The sequence below is a fragment of the Schistocerca americana genome, chromosome 3 (assembly GCF_021461395.2).
Source record: "Schistocerca americana isolate TAMUIC-IGC-003095 chromosome 3, iqSchAmer2.1, whole genome shotgun sequence".
NCBI lineage: Eukaryota > Metazoa > Arthropoda > Insecta > Orthoptera > Acrididae > Schistocerca > Schistocerca americana.
The window spans coordinates 881,976,475-881,995,238 of record NC_060121.1 but is presented as its reverse complement, the minus strand read 5'-3'; the positions used below and the strand labels follow the sequence as shown (position 1 = coordinate 881,995,238).

The following is an 18,764-nucleotide window of genomic DNA, read 5'->3' as shown; positions in this document are numbered from 1 at the left end:
AATCGTTCCACGTGACAGAAGTGGTTCAAATCGTTCAAATGGCTCTGAGCACTATGGGACTTAACATCTGAGGTCATCAGTCCCCTAGAACTTAGAACTACGTAAACATAACTAACCTAAGGACATCACACACATTCATGTCCGAGGCAGGTTTCGAACCTGCGACCGTAGCGGTCGCGCGCTACCAGACTGAAGCGCCTAGAAGCGCTCGGCCACACTGGTCGGCTGACAGAAGTGCAACCCTTCTTTAAATTCCTTCAGATTTCAATGCTGGGCCATCAACAAGTGTCAGCGTGCGAACCATTCAACGAAATATCATCGACATGGGCTTTCGGAGCCAAAGGCACACTCGCGTATCCTTCATGACTGCATGACACAAAGCTTCACGCTACGCTTGGGTCCTTCAACATCGACATTGGACTGTTGATGACTGGAAACATGTTACCTGGTCGGACGAGTCTCTTTTGAAATTTTGTCGAGCGGATTGAAGTATACGGGTATGGAGACAGCCTCATAAATCCATCCATGGATGGATTTATGAGGTTGTCTCCATACCCGTATACTTCGATGTCGGCAAAGGACTGTTCGAGCTGGTAGAAGCTCTGTAATGATGTGGTGAGTGTGCAGTTGGAGTGATATGGGACGCCTGATATGTCTAGATACGACTCTGACAGGTAGCACGTACGTAAGCATCCTGTCTGGTCACCTGCATCCATTCATGTCCATTGTGCATTAGAACAGACTTGGGCAATTCGAGTAGGACAATGCGACATCCCACACGTCCAGAATTGCCCACGGAGTGGCTCGAGGAACACTCTTCCGAGTTTAAACACTTCCGATGGTCACAAAACTCCCCAGACATGACATTATTGAGCATATCTGGTGTGGTGTCACCGCCAGACACCACACTTGCTAGGTGGTAGATTAAATCGGCCGCGGTCCATTTAGTACATGTCGGACCCGCGTGTCGCCACTGTGTGATCGCAGATCTAGCGCCACCACAAGGCAGGTCTCGTGATACGAACAAGCACTCGGCCCAGTTGTATGACGACATTGCTAGAGACAATACTGACGAAGCCTTCCTCTCATTTGCCGAGAGACAGTTAGAATAGCCTTCTGCTAAGTCCATGGCTACGACCTAGCAAGGCGCTATTAGCCTTACATAGTTTGAGAGTTATAGTATAAATGTCTCAAGAAGAACGCTGTATTCATCACATAATAAAAGTTAAGTATAAAGCAGCTACGTACTTTTCTTGCTACCATTCAATAGTTATCCTGTTCCAGAATTGACGCCAGTTGGCGTGTGTGTACGCGTGCCTATCCTACCGGCTACCTCAAGTGGCGTAACAGTCTTGTTACGTCACTACATCTGGGATGCCTTGCAACGTGCTGTTCAGGAGAGATATCCACCCCCTCGTACTCTTACAGATTGTTGACTCATGGTGTCAGTTCCCTCCATTACTACTTCAGACGTTAGTCGAGTCCATGCCACGTCGTGTTGCGGCACTTCTGTGTGCTCGCTCGGGCGCTACAGTATATTAGGCATGTGTACCAGTTTCTTTGGCTCTTCAGTGTATTTCTGCATTAATATTACTAATGGTTGCTGTTAACATGATTTACTACACATACATAACATCAAACATTGTATGAAACTTTCTGACAGATTAAAACTGTGTGCCGGACCGAGACTCAAACTCGGGACCTTGGGACCTTTGCCTTTCGCGGGCAAGTGCTCATCCACTGAGCTACTCAAGCACGACTCACGACCCGTCCTCACAGCTTTAATTCCGACAGTACCTCGTCTCCATGACTAACAAATACGTACATGTTTAGAACTTCCAGCTAACAGGTCAAAAATTCCAAATAATAAATGAAATTGAATTGAACTGACCTGAACTGCATCACGTCGAAGAGAACCCGTCAACGAGTACACGAGCAATTTCTTTGGTTATTAATGAGTGAAATTGTAAAACGAGTGATGAACGCCTAATCAATTACTTGTAAAAAATGGTCGCTTTACCATGTTTTAAAAGGGTCTAGCACGGAAACGGTACATTCCCGGACAAGGTTTCTATTCTAAGTATTATCTACTCACTCCCCTCTCCAAGTCCTAGAAGTTTTTAAGGGGAACTTCGGAACATCTTGTATAGATTAAAATCATTTTAAGCTGAAATTCTGTTAGAAGAATACTTCGTGATTTGCGCAAATCTCATATTAGTTGTGCAGAGTTAATGAAATTTTCGGTACCAGATGAAGTGTGTGAGGCTCTTGTTCGCTCATAAAAACTCGCTCTTCCTACCGATGACGGATTGTTTCATCATTACGTTATTCTATGAACGGTTAGGGGAAGTTGACTGTGCTTAATCGATTGAGATAGCTTTGTTAGTTTATTAAATCCTATGTTGAAAGGTATTATTAACTTACAGTAACAAACTCATACCACGAGATTCGAATAAATCTTCGTCTTTTATGAGTGCTATGATCTTGGACGACAGTGCCGACTTGCGAACTACTGTTCAATATTCTTCCGACAGGCGACCGTAAAATTCAGTACCCTACTTGGCTCTCTTCCGGATGCGTCCTCTGAACGAGTGTTCGCGACCGACCGCGTCTCTGTGTTCCATTTGAATGACTTCGTCGCTGGCGTACGCTCAAAAACAAGCCAACCGTAAAACTCAGAGACGCTTAACACGCATCGTCGCAGCCAATAGGGGTTGTATTTGTTCCAGTATCGTTGGATATGTATCAGTGGTGACCTCAACAGTGGCAGGTCATCTGTTGTGTATCTTACGAGGATACAGTATGGTGTCACACAATTGACTTTTTTTCCTTTTTGTTTATGTCTGTATTACGTGACACGAGAACGTTATGTGCGAACTGAACCTGAAATGTAGAAAAAAAAATTTATTCCTTAGTCACAATGTCCATAGGGTAGTAAACCTAGTCTGTGTAAAATTGTTCTCATTTATTTTGTATCGGTTATTTAAAGCTAAGTGGTCTTCAAACAAACATCCACAGCCACCTGTGTGTGGGCGGAATACACATCGCTGTTGTTTTAAAGATATAAAAATGTTTTCTATATGTTGCAATGATACAGTATTCTTGTTTGCTTTTTCACTTGTAATTTTTTCCGCTGCAGCGTACATTGTACAGTAAGTGATTATAAGTATTGAAAGCATTCTACATCTACATCTACATCACTCCGCAAGCGACCTGACAGTGTGTGGCGGAGGGTACCCTGAGTACCTCTATCGGTTCTCCCTTCTATTCCAGTCTCGTGTTGTTCGTGGGAAGAAGGTTTGTCGGTATGCTTCTGTGTGGGCTCTAATCTCTCTGATTTTATCCTCATGGTCTCTTCGCGAGATATACGTAGGAGGGAGCAATATACTGCTTGACTCTTCGGTGAAGGTATGTTCTCGAAACTTTAACAAAAGCCCATACCGAGCGTCTCTCCTGCAGATTCTTCCACTGGAGTTTATCTATCATCTCCGTAACGCTTTCGCGATTGCTAAATGATCCTGTAACGAAACGCGCTGCTCTCCATTGGATCTTCTCTATCTCTTCTATCAACCCTATCTGGTACGTATCCCACACTGCTGAGCACTATTCAAGCAGTGGGCGAACAAGCGTAGTGTAACCTACTTCCTTTGTTTTCGGATTGCATTTCTTTAGGATTCTTCCAATGAATCTCAGTCTGGCATCTGCTTTACCGACAATCAACTTTATATGATCATTCCGTTTTAAATCACTCCTAATGCGTACTCCCAGATAATTTATGGAATTAACTGCTTCCAGTTGCTGACCTGCTATTTTGCAGCTAAACAATAAGGGATCTATCTTTATATGTATTCGCAGCACATTACACTTGTCTACATTGAGATTCAATTGCCATTCCCTGCACCATGCGTCAATTCGATGCAGATCCTCCTGCATTTCAGTACAATTTTCCATAGTTACAACCTCTCGATACACCACAGCATCATCTGCAAAAAGCCTCAGTGAACTTCCGATGCCATCCACAAGGTCATTTATGTATATTGTGAATAGCAACGGTCCTACGACACTCCCCTGCGGAACATCTGAAATCACTCTTACTTCGGAAGACTTATCTCCTTTGAGAATGACATGCTGCGTTCTGTTATCTAGGAACTCCTCAATCCAATCACACAATTGGTCTGATAGTCCATATGCTCTTACTTTGTTCATTAAACGACTGTGGGTTACTGTATCGAACGCCTTGCGGAAGTCAAGAAACACGGCATCTACCTGTGAACCCGTGTCTATGGCCCACTGAGTCTCGTGGACGAATAGTGCGAGCTGGGTTTCACACGACCGTCTTTTTCGAAACCCATGCTGATTCCTACAGAGTAGATTTCTAGTCTCCAGAAAAGTCATTATACTCGAACATAATACGTGTTCCAAAATTCTGCAACTGATCGACGTTAGAGATATAGGTCTATAGTTCTGCACATCTGTTCGACGTCCCTTCTTGGAAACGGGAGTGACCTGTGCCCTTTTCCAATCCTTTGGAACGCTACGCTCTTCTAGAGACCTACGGTACACCGCTGCAAGAAGGGGGGCAAGTTCCTTCGCGTACTCTGTGTAAAATCGAACTGGTATCCCATCAGATCCAGCGGACTTTCCTCTTTTGAGAGATTTTAATTGTTTCTCTATCCCTCTGTCGTCTATTTCGATACCTACCATTTTGTCATCTGTGAGACAATCTAGAGAAGGAACTGCAGTGCAGTCTTCCTCTGTGAAACAGCTTTGGAAAAAGACATTTAGTATTTCAACCTTTAGTCTGTCATCCTCTGTTTCAGTACCATTTTGGTCACAGAGTGTCTGGACATTTTGTTTAGATCCACCTACCGCTTTGACATAAGACCAAAATTTCTTAGGATTTTCTGCCAAGTCAGTACATAGAACTTTACTTTCGAATTTATTGAACGCCTCTCGCATAGCCCTCCTCACACTACATTTCGCTTCGCGTAATTTTTGTTTGTCTGCAAGGCTTTGGCTATGTTTGTGTTTGCTGTGAAGTTCCCTTTGCTTCCGCAGCAGTTTTCTAACTCGGTTGTTGTACCACGGTGGCTCTTTTCCATCTCTTACGATCTTGCTTGGCACATACTCATCTAACGCATTATGTACGACGGTTTTGAACTTTGTCCACTGATCCTCAACACTATCTGTACTTGAGACAAAACTTTTGTGTTGAGCCATCAGGTACTCTGTAATCTGCTTTTTGTCACTTTTGCTAAACAGAAAAATCTTCCTACCTTTTCTAATATTTTTATTTACGGCTGAAATCATCGAAGCCGTAACCGCTTTATGATCGCTGATTCCCTGTTCTGCGTTAACTGTTTCAAATAGTTCGGGTCTGTTTGTCACCAAAAGGTCTAATATGTTATCACAACGAGTCGGTTCTCTGTTTAACTGCTCAAGGTATTTTTCAGATAAAGCACTTAAAAAAATTTCACTGGATTCTTTGTCCTTGCCACCTGTTATGAACGTTTGAGTCTCCCAGTCTGTATCCGGCAAATTAAAATCTCCACCCAGAACTATAACATGGTGGGGAAATCTACTCGAAATATTTTCCAAATTATCCTTCAGGTGCTCAGCCACAACTGCTGCTGAGCCAGGGGGCCTATAGAGACATCCAATTACCATGTCTGAGCCTGCTTTAACCGTGACCTTCACTCAAATCATTTCACATTTCGGATCTCCGTCCATTTACTTCGATACTATTGCACTTCTTATCGCTATAAACACGCCTCCCCCTTCACTGTCCAGCCTGTCTCTGCGGTATACATTCCAATCTGAGTTTAGGATTTCATTACTGTTTACGTCTGGTTTCAGCCAACTTTCTGTCCCTAGTACTATATGGGCGTTGTGAACGTTTATTAATGAGAGCAGTTCTGGGACCTTTCTATAGACGCTCCTGCAGTTTACTATTAGCACATTAATATTGTTATTCCCTGTTGCATTTTGCCTACTCCTACCTTGCCGCGCCTCAGGAGGTGTCTTGTCGGGCCTAGGGAGGGAATTCTCTATCCTAAAAAACCCCCATGTGCACTCCACACGTACTCCGCTACCCTTGTAGCCGCTTCCGGCGTGTAGTGCACGCCTGACCTATTCAGGGGGACCCTACATTTCTCCACCCGATAGCGGAGGTCGAGAAATTTGCACCCCAGATCTCCGCAGAATCGTGCGAGCCTCTGGTTTAAGCCTTCCACTCGGCTCCAAACCAGAGCTCTGGGAACGATACTACAAATAGTTAGCTCTGATTCCACCCCGCGAGCGAGGCTTTCCGCCTTCACCAATTCCGCCAACCGCCTGTACGAACTGAGGATGACCTCTGAACCCAGACGGCAGGAGTCATTGGTGCCGACATGAGCAACAATTTGCAGTCGGGTGCACCCAGAGCTCTCTATCGCCGCCGGTAGGGCCTCCTCCACATCTCGGATGAGACCCCCCGGCAAGCAGACAGAGTGAACACTGGCCTTCTTCCCCGACCTTTCCGCTATTTCCGTAAGGGGCTCCATCACCCGCCTAACGTTGGAGCTCCCAATAACTAATAAACCCCTCCCCCCGTGTGCCTGCTCGGACCTTGCTGAAGGAGCAGCCACATGTCCACTCACAGGCAGAGCGGTCGATGCCACACTGCCAGTCTCCACATTTACCCTCCGCCTCTTGCGCCGCGAACGCCGCTGAACCCGCCACTCTCCTTGGGGAGAGGGTGGCCCAACCGCGCCCAGTACCCGCGAAGATGTCTCGACAGCAGGGACAGTGGGTGAAGCATGTAACACCTGGGGTGTACCATGCGACGCACCAGACTCCCCACTGCCGCTACACTCCGAGGCAGCAGTCTGAAGACGGCTGACCGCGGCCATCAACACGTTCAACTGTTCGCGAACAGTGGCCAGCTCCTCCTCCGTCCGTACACAGCAGTCACACATTCTACCCATCCTAAGGAATCAATTTACTGAAGAGAGTTAATCAACTTTTGACTAGACTGCTATTTCTTTAAAGGCGACTGATTATTGACTAAACTGCGATTGCTAGCCACTTCTTGTAGAAAACAATGAAAATAGCACTACCTGTCTCTGGACTGTATTGAAAACAAACACTAGCACTACTGGCATTGTGGCTGACTAAAGGGACTCTCTTTGACTGTATTCAAAACAAACACGAAATCTATGGAACACTATTAATAGCACTCGGCAATTAAAGCTTCCTAAAAGCAAAAACACACGGAAGAAGAAGTGACAAGTAAGAAAGCCGGCCGCGGTTGTCTAGCGGTTCAAGGCGCTCAGTGCGGAACCGCGTGACTGCTACGGTCGCAGGTTCGAATCCTGCCTCGGGCATGGATGTGTGTGGTGTCCTTAGGTCAGGTAGGTTTAAGTAGTTCTAAGTTCTAGGGGACTGGTGACCACAGATGTTAAGTCCCATAGTGCTCAGAGCCATTTCAACCATTTTTCAAGTAAGAAAAATACAGTTAATACTTAAATTAAGGTAGCTTGCTGCACAGCAGACGTGAAGCAGACGGCGGTTAGGACGACACTGACCAATTATTACAATTATTCATCTATCTTCCTGTTGATATGTAATACTACAAATGTATGTTTTGGTTTGGTTTGTCTGTTTCATGTTCATAGAGGAGATTGGACATGTGAACAAATTATCTGTTGTGAAGCCAACTTACAAGTGTCTCATGAATCGGTACTGAAGATGTTACAGCATCAGTCGTCAAATGTGTGATATTTTTATCACGTGTTTCGGGACAGTATTATCGCATATCAAATGCTATAAAACAAAGAAACCAATAAATAAATCGCAATTATGGTAGAACTTCTATATGGTTGTCAGTACGTGAACTACCTGTATTGTGATTCATTGAGTGGTTATCTTATTTTATAGCTCTTGATAATGGGATAACGTGGACCCGAAAAATGTTGTGGTAGAAACATCACAAGGTTGAGAACTGGTGGCCTAACATTCTCAGCGTTAAATGCAGAAATATTGCAAAAAATGAAAACCAATGTTGGTATTATGTTCTGTATTTAGTTCATATCTAGGCACGTTTGATTGCACATCAAGGTCGCCGCGCGGGATTAGCCGAGATGAGGGAATTAGATTAGAGAAATGTGACGCTAAGTGTAGAGCATGGCCGCGCGGGATTAGCCGTGTGGTCTAGGCGCTGCAGTCATGGACTGTGCGGCTGGTCCCGGCGGAGGTTCGAGTCCTCACGCGGGCATGGGTGTGTGTGTTTGTCCTTAGGATAATTTAGGTTAAGTAGTGTGTAAACTTAGGGACTGATGACCTTAGCAGTTAAGTCCCATACGATTTCACACACATTTGAACATCAAAATCAGTTAACTCATCGTCTTTATACGAGTCAGTAATTTCTATAATGATAGCACGCAATAAAAATTTGTGATGTGTTCGACGTTATTATATGGATATTTTTATTTTTATTTGAAGATCTGTCTCTCTGAACAATTGATATTGATCTAATGAGAAAATAGTCGTTCAAACATTAACTAATTCAAATTAAGGTTGAAACAAAAAAGCAATGGCATATAGATACTGTAATTGCGTCTCTGGTTTTGGTGAATTTTTGTTGAACGGAGTTTGTGAGTGATTAACTAATGTTAATTGACTTTACAACACATACGTTTTTTTTCATATGAGTCTTCAGTCTCTAGAGCAGTATAATTAGATGAGGAAATATTAATTAAACTGAAAATACGATTTAGTGTATCAGAGATAATCGCTAGTCGTGACGTAGCGTTTCAGTGTTATCTTTGCACTGCCGTAGCAACGGATCAACAACTATCTATAAACGATGTGAAATGCAGGTTTGTCGGCTGCTAATCAAATAATAATTAGTAAACCCTCAACGAGCCAGCAATAAACAGAACCTGCAGCCCGAATAGCAATTAATGTTTCGGACAGCTGTAGCGTTACGCGCCTGGCGTCTGATTAATTATTAAAGAAGTCGAAGCACGCAATCGTTAACAACGTAGCGTGCACGCTACAGTATCAGGAGTTAAAAAGATATTTGCATTAACGACACACAACTGGAACATTGTGACAAGACGTTACGCAAACTACGCACTATTTTGAAAAAGGATAATTTGTGACAGGTGAGTACCTTTTAAGTTGGCAACGATAAATTGTAACCAGGGGATTGTCTGAATTGCAGTGGAGACATTATATTTGCATCTTGCTGTGAAAAGAAGCAATTTGTGTGCTCTCATTCCCCAGTGAAAATTATTACCTCAGTTCAGCTTCTAATTTGTCTTCCGTAATGTATCTAATAATAGAGTAACACTCTAGATTTCATGTGAGACGCGCTGTCGGTGGGAAAGCTAAGAGTATGTGTGAGCAAAATTTTGATTTTCAAAATCAGACTCGAAATTTACTAGGTAATATCCACTGTTTAACGACTGCCTCTTCGAATTTCGACCATCAAACTTTTGCACCGCCTTCGGAGTGATTTCAGTTAGTGACTCCCAACTAGTAACTTTCACAATAATACTGAAATATGTCTCGTTACCGCTGCGTAAGTATCGTGATCGTTGTTGCAAAGACGGTTGGTTCGGCGTCATTCCAGACACTCGTTAGTTTCGGTTTCGTACGAGTTATGAAGGTCAAGTATTTTAACTGTAGACGAATTTTGTACGGTTTTGAGAGCCGTTAGCACGCCGCTTTCGGGAGTGGGAGAGGCGCCAGCATCAGGCGGGTTAACGACGCGGGCCGGTGGTGTGCCGGCCAACCTGGATGCGGTTTTTAGGTGGCTTCTCACACCCCTATTGGTGAATACTGGGAATCGGTTTAGGAAATATTCAGAAAACGTCTGTACACTTTCAAAAGGGATAACGATTGAAGCAGACAGTTGGGGTTCACAAATTCCGTCCTGGAGGTGACAGGTTGGTAAGAGGAATAGCATCCGACCACCATCTACCACTAAAGTTGCCAAATGTAGTAATTAATATGCCTCTCCTGACGATACGGGATAAACGCTAGAAAGAAGGAGATACGCTATTTTATGAGCGTGTGGATAATTTTTAAAGCTGCTCTTCATTATCGTATCGAGGGTTTATTTCTTGTCTGTCTTTGATTCACTATTTGGTAAGCTATTCAACCTTGGCAGACTCCGAGCTAAAAGCAAAATAACCACAGCTGCTGTCATCGAATTTCAGTCCGTGTATGATAACGTTACAAACTACCCTATATGCATTCAGTCTGGCACACAAATCTATTTGTCTTGAGCTTAACACAGATAAAATGAAGGTCCTCTATCAGGTAGCCCCAAATTCCACTGCAACAGTTCCAGTTACCACAGTTGATGGAACACCTCTAGAGATTGTAGAGTATTTTCCATACCTGGGAAGCCATCTTTCTCCAAATTCAAACATAGATGCAGAAATTCAACACCGACTAAAGTGTGCAAGTACTGCATATGGTCGTCTTTTGAATAGAGCGTTTGATAACTACTATTTGGGTGCTGAAACTGAGCTTACAGTCTACAATGTCATTATCATGCCTACACTTCTTTATGGACGTGGAACTGGGACCACCTACAGGCGCCACTTAAAATCCTTAGAAAAACACCACCAACGCTGCCTAAGGAGAATACTGAAAGTAAAGTTGCAGGATTGGCGAACAAACAACAGCATTTTGGAGCAAAAATTGTCATACACCAACTTCGGTGGACTGGCCACATCAGCCGCATGCCAAACTCCCGTCTCCCCAAGCAAATCACGTTCTCCCAATTGAATAATGGTCGACCGAATCAGGGAGGGCAAAAAAAAACCATATAAAGACGTCCTCAAGTAAAATGTGATTAAATTTCGAATAAACACAAATGATTGGAGAACTGCATCCCTAGATAGACCCAAATAGTGACAAATTGTTTACCAAGGAACACTTACTTTTGAAAAGCAGAGACAATTGCAGGAGAATAGGAAGAGATATGGCAGAAGAGAACAAGAGGTCTTGAGAGGAAGAAACCTGTTGCATCATTCAGTCAACACCAACTGGATATGCCATTACTGCGGTCCAGAACAGGATTAGTTAGCCACCAAAGGATCCACCAAAAGACATTTCATACTCGTCAACGAGTAAATGCCTATGATGATGGTGATGACGATGGTGATTTGTGTGAAATTCCTACTGTCACACTGTGACAGACAATAAGGTGGTTGGAGAGAAATACTGTTTCCAGTTCTCTTTTCTGATCTTCTTAGTTTGTTTCTCCAAGCAACAAAAAGTTCCGATTTTTCTAACTTTGTGGTAGCAAGCGTACCTCGTTCCCTTTGAGAAGCAACAATTGTAACCTAAGGACATCACACATACCTTAGAAGCCATCTTTCTCCAAATTCAAACATAGATGCAGAAATTCAACACCGAATAAAGTATGCAAGTACTTCATATGGTCGTCTTTTGAAAAGAGCGTTGGAAAACCACTATTTGGGTGCTGAAACTAAGCTTACAGTCTTCAAAGTCATTATCATGCCTACACTTCTTTACGGATGTGGAACCGGGACCATCTACAGAAATCACAAAGGCCTTTGAAAAATACCACCAACGCTGCCTAAGGAGAATATTGAAAGTAAAGTGGCAGGATCGGCGAACAAACAACAGAATTTTGGAGCAAAAATTCTCATACACCAACTCCGCATGCCAAACTCCCGTCTCCCTAAGCAAATCATGTTCTCCCAATTGGATAATGGCCAACGGAATGAGTGAGGGCAAAAAAATCATGTCCTGAAGTTAAATGTCGAATAAACACAAATGATTGAGAAACTGCAGCCCTAGATAGACCCAAATAGCGACAAATTGTTCACCAAGGAACACTTAATTTTGAAAAGCAGAGACAATTGCAGGAGATTAGGAAGAGAGATGGCAAAAGAGAACAAGAGATCTTGAGAGGAACAACACCAACTGGGTACGCCATTACTGCGGTACATAACAGTGCCGGCCGAGGTAGTCGAGCTGTTCTAGGCGCTACAGTCTGGAACCGCGCGACCGCTACGGTCGCAGGTTCGAATCCTGCCTCGGGCATGGATGTTTGTGATGTCCTTAGGTTAGTTAGGTTTAAGTAGTTCTAAGTTCCAGGGGACTGATGACCTTAGAAGTTAAGTCCCGTAGTGCTCAGAGCCATTTGAACCAATTTTGCAGAACAGGACTACTTAGCCACCAAAGAATCCACAGATAACGCTACCAAAAGACATTTCATACTCGTCAACGAGTAAATGCCTATGATGATGGTGATGACAATGATGATTTGTGTGAAATTCCTACTGTCACACTGTGACAGACAATAAGGTAGTTGGAGAGAAATACGGTTTCCAGTTCACTTTTCTGATCTTCTTAGTTTGTTTCTCCAAGCAACAAAGAGTTCCGATTTTTCTGATTTTGTGGTAGCAAGCGTATCTCGTTCCCTTTGAAAATCAACAATTGTAACCTCACCGCCGTGCTTTTTGCAACAGAGTTATCGAAATTAAAGCCACTGGGTTGTTACAGTCTGTATGGTTGCTTGTAGTCAGTGACAGAAACACGCAGCAAAATGAGTATTAGTATTGTTATGGTCGACGTTACAGAATCCGCTTCACCGAGTGACGTAGCCACGGCCTCTGGCGACTTACCGAGCGTTGTGGTGTCTGGCAGTAAGTGCTTGCAGAAGGCCGGTGCCTGGCGGTGGGTGCTTCCGGCAGTGAGTGCTGCTAGCAGCGGCGAGCCCCCTGTCGCGGCCGGTGCCTGGCGGTGGGTGCTGGTAGCGTCGCTTCTAGCAGCGGCGAGCGCCTAGTCGCCAGTAGCTGCGGCGCGCGCCCGCCGCGGCCTCATATGCAGAGTAGCGGCGGCGCGCATGCGCACTCGCCGCCTCGGCTCGCCTACCGCGGCGGTAGGGCTGGGCTGGGGAAACGAGCGACAGAGCGACCGTCCAGAGCGCGCCTGCATTAATCACGAGCCGACGGGACGATCCGGTAACGGGCTGCGCGATTTGCATTCCTAGTTGGAGGCGGCTCGCTGACTCACCGAGCGCTCGAGACGAGGCGATCGGCTCGATCGAGTTCTGACTAATAGAACGAGGTACGTCGTACTGGACGGCGAGTGGAAACGAAAGTGTTCTCAGAGCGCATAAATGATCTATAAACAGCACTATCACACTGTTGGCTGTCGCCGCTATTCTCTAGAGCAGGAGTGTAAAAACTTTTAGCTTTACTTGGGCCACACTGAGAAAGGGGGGGGGGATACATGAGGCAAGTGTAAGCTGTAGAGGGGTAATGGGCAGATGAAAAGGAAGAGAGAGAGGCAGACGTGGAGAGAGGGAGGGGGAGGTCGATATGGTCAGAGAGAGGAGGATAGAGATATGGTCAGAGGGGACGTAGGAAATGGATACAGAGAGGTGGACGAGGAGACGAAGAGATTAGAGAAAGTAAGTAGGAGATGATACTCTACTGGCCATTAAATTTGCTACACCCAGAAGAAATGCAGATGATAAACGGGTATTCACTGGACAAATATATTATATTAGAACTGACATGTGATTACATTTTCACGCAAATTGGGTGCAGAGATCCTGAGAAATCAGTACCCAGAACAACCACCTCTGACCGTAAAAGCGGCCTTGATACGTTTGGGCATTGAGTCAAACAGAGCTTGGATGGCGTGTACAGGTACAGCTGCCCATGCATTTTCACGCAAATTGGGTGCAGAGATCCTGAGAAATCAGTACCCAGAACAACCACCTCTGACCGTAAAAACGGCCTTGATACGTTTGGGCATTGAGTCAAACACAGCTTTGATGGCGTGTACAGGTACAGCTGCCATTGCAGCTTCAACACGATACCACAGTTCATCAAGACTGACGAGCCAGTTGCTCGGCCACCATTGACTAATAGTTTTCAGTTGGTGAGAGATCTGGAGAATGTGCTGGCCAGGGCAGCAGTCGAACATTTTCTGTATCCAGAAAGGCCCGTACAGGACCTGCAACATGCGGTCGTGCATTATCCTGCTGAAATGTAGGGTTTCGCAGGGATCGAATGAAGGGTAGAGCCACGGGTCGTAACACATCTGAAATGTAACGTCCACTGTTCAAAGTGGCTTCAATGCGAACAAGAGGTGACCGAGACGTGTAATCAATGGCACCCCATACCATCACGCCCTATGGTACGCCAGTACGGCGATGACGAATACACGCTTCCAATGTGCGTTCACCGCGATGTCGCCAAACACTGATGCGACCATCATGATGCTGAAAACTAAACCTGGATTCATCCGAAAAAATGACGTTTTGCCGTTCGTGCACCCAGGTTCGTCGTTCAGTAGACCATCGCAGGCGCTCCTGTCTGTGATGCAGCGTCAAGGGTAACCGCAGCCATGGTCTCCGAGTTGATATGATAGTCCATGCTGCTGCAAACGTCGTCGAACTGTTCGTGCAGATGGTTGTTGTCTTGCAGACGTCCCCATCTGTTGACTCAGGGATCGAGACGTGGCTGGACGATCCGTTACAGCCATGCGGATAAGATGCCTGTCATCTCGACAGCTAGTGATACGAGGCCGTTGAGATCCAGCACGGCGTTCCGTATTACCCTCCTGAACCCACCGTTTCCATATTCTGCCAACAGTCATTGGATCTCGACCAACGCGAGCAGCAATGTAGCGATACGATAAACCGCAATCGCGATAGGCTACAATCCGCCCTTTATCAAAGTCGGAAACGTGATGGTACGCATTTCTCCTCCTTACACGAGGCATCACAACAACGTTTCACCAGGCAACACCGCTCAACCGCTGTTTGTGTATGAGAATTCGGTTGGAAACTTTCCTCATGTCAGCACGTTGTAGGTGTCGCCACCGGCGCCAACCTTGTGTGAATGCTCTGAAAAGCTAATCATTTGCATATCGCAGCATCTTCTTCCTGTTGGTTAAATTTCGCCTCTGTAGCACGTCCTCTTCGTGGTGTAGCAATTTTAATGGCCAGTAATGTAGACAAATGGAGGTGGGGGGTGGACAGAAGGTGAGAAGAAGAGGTGGGGAGAGAGGGGGAGGAGGAGGTGTGTTCAGTGTCTGTGTTGAATGCATTCGCTAGTGGAGCTGCGGGGAAAAGACTATATATAAATGACCTAGTAGATAGTGTCGGAAGTTCCATACGGCTTTTCGCTGATGATGCTGTAGTATACAGAGAAGCTGCAACGTTAGAAAATTGTAGCGAAATGCAGGAAGATCTGCAGCGGATAGGCACTTGGTGCAGGGAGTGTCAACTGACCCTTAACATAGACAAATGTAATGTATTGCGAATACATAGAAAGAAGGATCCTTTATTGTATGATTATATAATAGCGGAACAAACACTTGTAGCAGTTACTTCTGTAAAATATCTGGGAGTATGCGTGCGGAACGATTTGAAGTGGAATGATCATATAAAATTAATTGTTGGTAAGGCGGGTACCAGGTTGAGATTCATTGGGAGAGTCCTTAAAAAATGTAGTCCATCAACAAAGGAGGTGGCTTACAAATCACTCGTTCGATCTATACTTGAGTATTGCTCGTCAGTGTGTGATCCGTATCAGATCGGGTTGACGGAGGAGAAAGAGAAGATCCAAAGAAGAGCGGCGCGTTTCGTCACAGGGTTGTTTGGTAACCGTGATAGCGTTACGGAGATGTTTAGCAAACTCAAGTGGCAGACTCTGCAAGAGAGGCGCTCTGCATCGCGGTGTAGCTTGCTCGCTAGGTTTCGAGAGGGTGCGTTTCTAGATGAGGTATCGAATATATTGCTTCCCCCTACTTATACCTCCCGAGGAGATCACGAATGTAAAATCATAGAGATTCGAGCGCGCACGGAGGCTTTCAGACGTCCGTTCTTCCCGCGAACCATACGCGACTGGAACAGAAAAGGGAGGCAATGACAGTGGCACGTAAAGTGCCCTCCGGCACACACCGTTGGGTGGCTTGCGGAGTAAAAATGTAGATGTAGATGTAGATGTACTACACAGACAAGCCCTGAGCAGCCAGTGCGTTTGTGCTCATTATCGTTTTGTGTAATGTTGATATATTGAGGTTTCGCAGCTTGAATACATTCGACTATGCCGAAATGTCTGTACCCTCTTAATTAGTACAGTGATCACAAGATACACAAGTAATGGCTGTTGTAGTGTAACGACGTAAGTTTTTTATAACCGATTTTCGTTTGATATATGACCATGTGCAGACTTCGTCACCTACGTCAGTTACAATCCACTTCAAAAATGATTTATATGCTTTTTAAATTGTCATAGAATGGTTCTTGAACGAAACTGTAAAACATCAGTTGAGTCGTATGCAAAGAATTACATCACTTGGGCCAATTGGTTTTCGTAAACTTTTTCGATTTAAATTTCGTTTGTTTCTCCTCAGAAATTATATTGACACACGTTATCTTGATTTAATCGATATCAGAATCACACATTAAATAAACCTTTGAGATTCAAAGTTTCGATGAACGCTGTCAGAATCAATAATCTTGTCAAATATATTATTATTCCGTTCACATAATTCTTCATAAATAATCCTCAGAACACGTGTTTCAACTTTAGTAGCATACACTATTTTATTAGCTTCCTACACATACAGATGTGAACTTGACTGTTGGCAAAGTAGGACCGACTTTTAATAAGATTAAGCTCTATATGACGTCATTGTTGTACAAAAAGAGTACAAAAAATTCATTTTTAATTTTTTAGAAGCACGACGCAACAACTCGGTTCCAGGATCTTCTGTTACTCCTTGGCTATCGACCCGCGACGTATAGCGGCCAGCAATTTCCTCTCTGGTCGCGGCAACGAAGATGCTGTCTCCGTTCGTTGCGCCGCCCTCTCCGTACATGAAACACATAAAAAAATACAAAACTTTTAGATAATTCACATCTATTACAAATATTAAGAAAAATACATAAACAAAACTAAATTAAACTAATAGTCACCTGCAAACTGGGCTGACATTGGTGGATGGGTGACGCTTAATTTCGTCCCACTACATACCCCACCACAAGCTCAGTTTGTCAGGTTTTAACCGAAAATAAAACTTTTCAATATACAATATTTAAATGTTAATACATTTTCCTCACATTTTACGTAATCTAGAGTCCTTGCTCTTAGATAGATTTAATCCTTTTAATACGATATTGTTGTGACTATTTGTCATTTACTCTTAATTGTGCTATTATGGTAATTCATAACCGAATATATGGAGATTACTCCTCTTCATTTAACAGTTGCTAATAAATACTAATTTAGTACGTTCTTTAACGTTGTTACATTAGGACAGAGCGTTCAAATTATGATAAATTAGTTTCAGTTTTATTCACTTACTAGAGTTATTCTTTCCAAAATTGTACATTACTAATAAGTTTCTCACAATAACTAATGGTACTATTTACTTTACGTCATTCTTTTCCCTAATGCCTTATTTATGCCTGAGGTCAAGAAGAAGTCAAGCAAAACTTTCTTTAGAATCTCGGCACGGCTTTCTTTACCTTCGGACACCTTGTTGGGTAATGGCAATCTATTTAGGAGAAACAAGCGAGAGAGCCCCGTTTGGTGTGTTCTATATTAACACTATTACAAACCTCTATTAAAGGCACTCTGCTTTGTTCTCGTGAGCCATATAGCTCTGGACGCCCATGGTTCCTAAAACTATTAACCATCCCCTTTGGTTCCTACTATCCGAGTAAATTTAAAATATGCAAAATTCCTTTTGACCTAAGAGCAAAATTTCTTCCATATAAATCCCCCTTTTGGTTATCTTTCTCTTTTTGAAGTACCAGTAGATTATTGTAGAACACTTGTTTAAGCTTTCTGTTTCATTCTTTAAAATAATACGTAACCATCACGAAAAACTTCACATGAATAAACTATGAACGCTCTTCCGTGCGTAACATATACTAAATATTAACTTCTTTAGGAATGAAGGGTTTTATTTGATCAACACTATATAATCCTTTAATTACACCTGATGAAGGTTCCATAAGAAGTAATGCTTTGGGATGTACAATCTTATGTACAACATATGGACCTTCAAAGATAAAGAAGAATTTTCTACATTCCTTACCGATCTTAGAACTTTTAGGATGAGATCGTACTAACACAAGATCTCCTACCTGAAATGAGGGTTCTATAGCCTGTTGATTATAACTTTTAATTCTCCGTTCGGCATTTTTTACAATCTGTTCGCAAACTTTTTCGTCTGGAATGCATTGTTGGATCTCATTTACCGGTGACCAAGGTAGAGCAGCTAGTAAAGGCTCACCTATAATTCGTTTGCCTAAAATTTCTATAGGTGATAATCCCGTCGTTAGGTGAGGCAATTCATTTAATATCTTTTCGAATTCAGGCATTAGATTGGCCCACCGAGTATGTTTATGTTCTACATAATCGTCCTAATTCTTTCATGACTCTTTCTACTAAATTACTTTGAGGGTGATATTTCGAAATAAGATATGTTTGATTCCATATTGTTTTATCATATCTTGAAATCTTTGACTAATAAAGGCACTAGCGTTGTCAGACATAAGTCGTTTAGGAATGCCCCAGTTAATAAAGTAATTTCGGGTGAGGCAGCGTATAACGCTTGCTGTATTCGCTCGTTTCAAAGTATATAGCTTCACATATTTGGACCAACATTCCATTACAACAAACACATAAGTTAATCCTCATGAACTACGAGGCAGAGGGCCGAAAAGATCTAATGACAGTAGATCCCACAAACCTCGAGGAATT

The 18,764-nt window shown here is 43.6% G+C and overlaps 1 protein-coding gene across 1 annotated transcript in view; it reads right to left on the bottom strand.

Annotated features, from left to right (window-relative positions):
- The window catches only part of LOC124605842 (chitooligosaccharidolytic beta-N-acetylglucosaminidase-like), a 306,694-nt gene extending 293,876 nt beyond the window's left edge, over window positions 1-12,818 (bottom strand). Inside the window, exon 1 of the mRNA XM_047137772.1 lies at window positions 12,654-12,818. The gene's annotated coding sequence lies outside the window, so the exon portion shown is untranslated. The remainder of the gene's footprint in view (window positions 1-12,653) is intronic.
- Window positions 12,819-18,764: the final 5,946 nt, after the last annotated feature.